Genomic DNA, 8,263 nt, shown 5'->3' with positions numbered 1-8,263 from the left:
TCATTATGGAAATTAGTTTATATTATAGTGTTAAATAAAAATAAAGCAGAGTACAAAAGTGCATTTATTATATATCTATGTGTGTGTATATATATATACACACACACACATACAGTATAATTCCAAATCTATATGGAAACTTCATAGAAAAAAAGCCTGAAATGAAATACAACAAAAGTAAATAATGGATGTCTCTAGGTATAAGACCTTAGAAAATTTTGAAATAATTATATTATTGTTTTTCTGCATTTCCTTAGCCTGTGTTGCATTTATACATTTAAAACAGTATTTTTTTTTCTAAAAGCAATACTAATTCTCTGAATATTTCAGGATAGCAAATTATTTTCACATTCTGAGGTTAAAAAACAAGTGTTGGGGAGGGTGGGAGAGAAGAGAGGAGGGTGGCATTTAAAGCAGAAGAAAGGTTAGTAGAAGGCAGAGTTGAAGTCAAGGAAATAGAGTGGCAGAGATGGAAGGTCCGCTGGAATGCAGAAGCAACTGAAAGAAAATGCACAGGATCTATACAGGAAAAATGCACTGTTTTACATGCTTCTGTGGACCCCTGCCATCTCTCTATTTTCGGGGAAACGGCGCCGGATAATCTAGTACCAGACGTCTCATGATTGCAGCTTTTAATCCTGTTCGTGGAAGTAACATATCAGAAGCTGCTCTGTTGTTCGCATTATTTCATATCTTTAACATAGATTTTTAGAAACATATATGCTGCAGCTATACAAATATCTTCACTTATACATCCCCAAACCTTAACTACAGTGGCTCCAGTGGCGCAATCGGTTAGCGCGCGGTACTTATAAGACAGTACGGTTGTGAGCAATGCCGAGGTTGTGAGTTCGAGCCTCACCTGGAGCATTTTTAATCGTAGTCTGGTCCATACAAATTCCAAGGACAACTTGAGATCTGTTGAAGATGAACCACTGTGCTTTGTATCTTACTTAAAATTTACAGTTGTGAGCTTGTTTGTGATTTGGTCTTAAAATGTCCACCTGAAGATCATGTGTAACAAATGTCATCCCCTATCTTGATGCCTGCCTTCTCTCGAAAGTTCAGCAACAGAGGACAGTGTTCACAGAAAACAATTCAATAAGAAACTGACCATCACAGACTCATACCCAGAGTTCAGGTACATGTGCAAATTTGTGAAAAATAATCTGATTTGACAACTTTGTTAATTGTGGATGCTCTTGGTTTTTATCATTTTTTTCAGTGGAAATTTTCCTGCAGCTTTCCTTCCCTCAGTTTCTTCACTCCTCTCAGCTTCTTATATTCTAAATAAGTCCATGGTGCCTGCAGTTATAACGGAGACACAGGTACTCAGTTTCAGAAAAATCTACTGACCCATTACAGCCTCCAATTTGAATGGGAAGTACTGTGTAGGGGCCAAATAATATCATTCACTGAATCTTAAATATTATCTGAGACATTCTGGAGATGTAGAGCTCTCCAGCATTAGTTTATAATTGCCCATGTGCAAAGGCTCAGAATTACCAGGTCCTTTCCAACTGCTGCTGCATTTTAGAGTGTTCACATTCTCTCTAGCCCCAGCCTGAGCTATGTGTAAAGCAAGGTTTACTAGCCAACTTGGATTAACACTTAGTGAAGAAATAACGGTAGATAATTTAATAGTGGATAATTTAATTTACTTACCAAACCATGCAATGGGAATATAGATAGGGGCTATTCACAGTGCTGTTTATAGTGTTAAATGAGATAATAAATGATTGATTAATGGCCACAAATTCTTCTCATCACTGAATGCAAGTCCCTTTGCAATGTGACTTTGCAGCTCTGAGACTATTTTCCTCCCCCTTGAATATGAGCTGGCCTTGTGATTTGCTTTAACCAATAGAATGCTGTGGAAAAGATGTGGAAGTGACATTGTGGAAGTTCTAAGGTTAGGTCTCAAGAAACCTTGCAGCTTCCCCTCTTGACCTATTAAAACACTGAGACCACCATGTGAAGAAACCCTGCCTAGCCTTGGAGAAGATGGAAGGCCACATGGAAAGAGTCCCAGCCATCACAACCCCCCCAGCTATTCTAGCTGTGTTGGAGTAGGTTGACATCTCTTTGTTATCCTCCATGCAGTAATGCTCCTTCTCTGGAGGTGGCAACAGGTGTGCTTCCCTCAACAAGAGAGAAGACCCAAATTACTAGAATCAGAAATGAGAGAGGGAACTTACTACCAACCTTACAGTAATAAAAAGGATTATAAATCAATACTATGAATAATTGCATGCCAATAAATTAGATAACTTAGATGAATTGGACAAATTCCTAGAAACACACAAACTACCAATACCAACTCAAGAAGAAATAGAAAAGCAGATTAGACTTATAACAAGGGATTGAATTAGTAATTTTAAAACTATCCACAAAGAAAAGCCCGGACCCACATTGCTTCATCATTGAATTCTACCAAACATTTAAAGAAGAGTTAATACCAATTCTCTTTCAAAAAGCTAAAAGAAGAGGGAACACTTTCCAACTCATTTTATGAGGCTAGTATTACTCTGATACCAAAAACAAAGGCAACAAAAAGAAAAAAATTTAAAACTACAGACAAATATCTCCTATAAATATGGATACAAAAATTATCAACAAAATATTAGCAAACTGAATCCAGCAACATATAAAAAGAATTCTACACTATGACCAAGTGGGATGTATCCCAGGAATGCAAAATTGATTTAACATCCAAAAACTCCTAGAAGAAAATGTCGGGAAACATATTCAAGATTTAGTGACAGGCAGTAAGTAGTTTCTTATATTTTATACCCAAAGCACAAGCAACAAAAGAAAAAAACAGATAAATGGGAACTTCTCAAAAGTGAATAATTCCGTGCTTCAAAGGACTTTGTCAAAAGGGTGAAAAGAAAACTGACTCAATGGGAGAAAATATTTGGAAACCACATATCTGATAAGGGTTTATTTTTTAAAACTGCAATTTTACTGAGATATATTCACACACCATATAATCCATCCCAGGCACAAAACCAATGGCTCACAGTATCATCATACAGTTGTGCATTTCACAACATTTTCATTACTACAAAAAAAAGAAATACAAATTAAAAAGAAAACCCAAAACATCCCATACCCCTTCCCCCCTTTATTATTATCCTGATAAGGGTTTGATATCCAGAATATATAAAGAAATCCTACAACTCAACAATAAAAAGATAGCCCAATTTAAAAATAGGCAAAAGAAAGACATTTTTCCAAAGAGGAAATACAGATAGCTAAAAAGCACATGAAAAGATGCTCAGCTTCACTAGCTGTTAGGAAACTACAGATCAAAACCACAAGGAGATACCCTCCCACATCAAACTAGAATGGCTGCTATTAAACAAACAGGAAACTACAAGTGTTAGAGAGGATGTGGAGAATTAGGAACATTTATTCATTGTTGGTGGGACTGTAAAATGGCTCAGACACTGTGAAAGTCAGTTTGGCAGTTCCCCAGGAAGCCTTATGACCCGGCAATCCTGTACTCGGTATATACCCAGAAGATCTGAAAGCAAGGATGTCAACAGACATTTGCACACCAATGTTCATAGTGGCATTATTCACAATTTCCAAAATATGGAAATAACCCATGTGTCCATCCATGATGAATGGATAAACAAAATGTGGCATATACACGCAATGGAATATTATTCAGCAGTAAGAAGAAATGAAGTACTGAAGCATGTGAGAACATGGATGAAGCCTGAGGACATTATGTTGAGTGAAATAAGTCAGACATAAAAGGACAAATGTTATATGATCTCACTGATATGAATTAATTATAATATGTAAACTCATAGATATAAAATGTAGAATACAGGTTACCAGGATATAGAATGAGGCTAAAAAAGGGGGGAGTGGTTGCTTAATATGTGCAGAATGTTTAACTAATTTGAACTGAAATATCTGGAAATGGATAGAAGTGATGGTAGTACATTTTTATGAGTATAATTAACGGTGCTGAATTGTGAGTGAATGTGGTAGGAAGGGGAAGTTTAGAGTCACATATGTCATCAGAAGGAAATTTGAAGGTTAAAACATGGGAATGTATTATACAGTGAAACTTGTGGTTGACAATGACTGTAATTGAATGTACAAATATAAAAAAGCTCTTTCATGAACTAGAACAAATGCATGACACTTTTACAAGGAGTTAATAATAGAGTGGTAATGGGGAAAATTATACCTATTGCAAACTATGACCCATAGTTAACAGTAATATCTTAATAATCTTTCATCAACATTAACCCAACACTATGGGTCAATAATGGGGGAGGGGTGTTAAGGGGTATAGGAAGATTTGGGTTTTCTTTTTATTTTTATTTGCTTTCTGGGGTAATGAAAATGTTCTAAAATTGATCGCAGTGATGTATGCACAACTATATGTGATGATACTGTGAGCCACTGATTGTATACTTCAGATGGTTTGTATGGTGTGTGAATATACCTCAATAAAATTGCTTTAAAGAAAAAAATTGATTTAACATCCAAAAATCAGCTACCATAATACACCATAGAACAAAAAACAAAAATCACATGATCATCTCAATAGATGCAGAAAAGGCGTTCGACAAAATTCAACACTCCTTCATGTTAACACCACTGAACAAGCTAGGTATAGAAGAGAGCTTCCTCAACATGATAGAGGCATTGACAAAAAACTTGGTGCTAACATTATACTTAATGGTGAGTGACTTAAAAAAGAAGAAAGATCTCAAATTAATCACAAACCTTCCACCTTAAGCATACTGGAAAAAGAGAAGCAAACAAAACCTAAAGCAAGCAGAAGGAATCCAATAATAAAGATTAGAGTTCAAAATTGATGAAGTAGAGAATAGGAAAACAATAGAGAAAAGCTGTAAGACTAAAAGTTTTAGGGGAAATTTCTGGATCCTTTCCCCCTAAGATCAGGAACAAGACAAGGATGTCTGTTCTCACCACTTCTGTACAACATTGCACTGAAGGTTCTATCCAGGGACTAGGCAAGAAAAATAAATTAAACACATCCAAGTTGGAAAAGAAGAAATAAAACTAACTCAATTTGAAGATGACATGATTTTGTATAGGGAAAATCCTATGGAACCCATTAAAAACCTAAAAGTAATAAACACTTTCAACAAAGTTGAAGGAAGCAAGATCAATACATACAAATATACAAAAATCAATTCTATTTCTATACACTGAACAATCCAAAACTGGACTTAATAAGACAATGCTATTTACAATGGCATAAAAAATGAAATATTTAAGAATATATTTAACAAAAGAGGTGTAAAATGTATACTCTGAAAACTACAAAATCTTGTTAAAAGAAATTAAGAAGACCTAAATAAATGGAAAAACATCCCATGTTTATGGATTGGGAGACATAATATCATTAATATAGCAACTGAATTTACAGATTCAATGGAATCACTATCAGAACCCCAGATGATTTCTTTATAGATATTGACAAGATAGTTCTCAAATTCTTATGGCATTGCAAGAGACCCAGAATAGCAAAAACAATCTTGTAAAGAAAAACAAAGTAGGAGAACTCACACTTCCTGATTGCAAACTTAGAAAGCAGTGGTAATCAAAATATATCATGAGTGTGTGGTGCCCTAAAGACAGACATATAGATCAATGGAATAGAATTGAGTTACCAGAAATAAACCACGTGTCTGGGATCAACTGATTTTCAACATGGGTGCCAAGACTATTCAATAAGAATAGTTTCTTCAACAAATTGTGCTGGTACAACTGGATAGCCACATGCAAAAGAATTAAGTTGGACCCCCACCTCACACCATATGCAAAATTTAACTTAAAATGTACTAAACACCCACAAGTAAGAGCTAAAACTATAAAACTCTTAGAAGAAAACATAGTGGTAAGTCTTCATGACCTTGGATTTGGCAATGAATTCTTAGATATGACACAAAAAGCCTGAGCAACAAAAGAAAAAATAGGTAAATTGGACTTCATTAAAAATAAAAACTTTTGTATATCAAGATACACCATCAACAAAGGGAAATGGCAACACATAGAATGGGAGAAAATATTTGCCAATCATGTACCTGGTAAGGGATTGTACTAAGAATGTATAAAGAACTCTTATAACTCAATAATAAAAAGACAACCCAATTTAACATGGGCAAAGGATTTGAATAGACAGTTCGCCAAAGAAAATATATAAATGGCCAATAAGCACATGAAAAGATGCTTGATATCATTAGTCATTATGGAAATGCAAATCAAAACCGCAATTAAATACCACTCCACACACACTAGGACGGCTATAATCAAAAAGTCAGATAGTAAGTATTGGCAAGGAGCCCAGGTACCCTGCAGGTGGCAACGTAAAATGGTGCAGCTACTTTGTAAAACAGTCTGGCAGTTCCTCAAACAATTAAGCATAGAACTACTACATGATCCAGCAATTCCACCTTTAAATATATACTCAAGAGAAACGAAAACATATGTCCACATAAAAACTTGTACGTGAATGTTTATAGCAGCATTATTTATAACAGCCAAAAAGTGGGAAGTGTCTTGATTTATTTAGGTCTCACTTAAATTCTCCCACTAAAATTTTATACCTTTGTCCCTAGAGGTTTATGAATCTTTATTAGATTTATTCCTAAATATTGCATATTCTATTCAATTTATCCTGTGACACTTAATACATCTTATTTCATTTTTTTTTTAATAACTGCCTGTTACTTGTATATAGGAATACAATGGGGTTTTGTACATTTACTTGACTTTAGTGCCTTGCAAGACTCTTGTTTTAATTATAAAATTTTAGGAAGAACACTACAAGAAAGAATTATACAGTACTATCCCTATGATTATAGGACTAGTCTTCTGTTAGCAAAATATGTTGAAAGGTAGGAGAATTTCAGTTGTTCCACATTCTTGAAAATACTTGATATATTCATTCTTTAAAAAATTTTGCCATTCAGAAGTGTATTGCAATGGAATCGCATTGAGATTTTTAATTGCATTCTTCTGATGACTCTTGCAGTCATATTTTCATATAGTTACTGGCCTTTTAGATAATCTCTTTTGTAAAGTGTTCGCTCACAAATTTTCCCCATTTTATCTGGATTTGTTTGACTTTTTAAAATTTACTCCCAAGTCTTTAGGAATACAAATTAGGAGTTCTTTAAGTATTCTGGAAATGAAGCATTTATCAAAGCTTCTTTTATTTTTGACATTATTAAAAAATTAGTGTAATTCATGGTAAACTAAAGCACATGCATTTTGTTTTTAAAAACTGTTGTCAATCTCCAATATCGTGTTGGGGCAATCAATTTCTTCCCAGTTTAATGCATCCATCTGGTCAATAGCAAATTTAGAATCTCAAGTCCATCATTGATCATAACCAGCTATGTACCAAAAACATTTAATCAGCACACATTTTAGCTTTTCCACCAAATCAGTTCAAATGTAGCAAGACATGTCCAAATACAGAGCCTAGTATATCCTAGACCTAGATTTTACTTCAGTTTGATAGTGATTGTCATATAAGTTGTCCTTAGTAAACACAAGCTATCACCTAGTGGCCATCCTACACATAGGCCTTCGTAGTGAATCTTACTAAAAATAAGTGATAAAAAAGGGGGGGGGACCTCTAAATTAAGCTTGCCTTTTGGACTTTTAAAATTTCGTTTAGCCTCATTAGAATTAAGGATATTTTTAAAACTTTTTTTCATCTTTTTAATGTAGAATATAACATATATACATAAGAGTGATAACTTTCCTAGTGCAATTTAACAAGTAGTTAGAGAGCAAAAGAAATTCAGGATATTTTTATATCTCCAGGATTTCTTGTAGATATAAGAATTATAGCTTATTAATGATTTTTTTCATATCTTGAGATACTATTTCTATGGGCATATTTAGCCTTAAATATACAAATAGATAACTGCTCTCCTATTATCCTCTCACAGAGCCACATATTTCCCCTTAATCCTTTTCATTTTCCACTTTAAATATTATTTTCTTTAGTGAAAAGATGGAAGCAAAATGGGTGTTAAATAATACTGCTTTCTTATGTAAAAGGTAATATTATACCATTTTCCTTCTGCAGTTAGGTTATCTTTTTCTTATTCCTTTATGCCATTAACTTATATTAAAGCACATGCATGCCCACATCAACAGTATAAGTTATTGGTATAGGACAGACACAGGGGAGGCTCAAGTCAGGTGTCCTCTTCATTGTTGACATTATTGGACTAAAGCATCTGAAGGC

General features: G+C 34.2%; 1 non-coding gene across 1 annotated transcript; it reads left to right on the top strand.

Moving 5' to 3' along the window:
• The first annotated feature begins 776 nt into the window (after nucleotides 1-776).
• Nucleotides 777-870, top strand: TRNAI-UAU. Its single transcript has 2 exons — nucleotides 777-814; nucleotides 835-870. It is a non-coding gene; the product is annotated as a tRNA-Ile (tRNA).
• The last annotated feature ends 7,393 nt before the right edge of the window (nucleotides 871-8,263 follow it).

The sequence above is a fragment of the Choloepus didactylus genome, chromosome 7 (genome assembly GCF_015220235.1).
Source record: "Choloepus didactylus isolate mChoDid1 chromosome 7, mChoDid1.pri, whole genome shotgun sequence".
Lineage (NCBI taxonomy): Eukaryota > Metazoa > Chordata > Mammalia > Pilosa > Megalonychidae > Choloepus > Choloepus didactylus.
The sequence above is the reverse complement of the archived record's forward strand: the minus strand, read 5'-3'. Positions and strand labels throughout refer to the sequence as shown.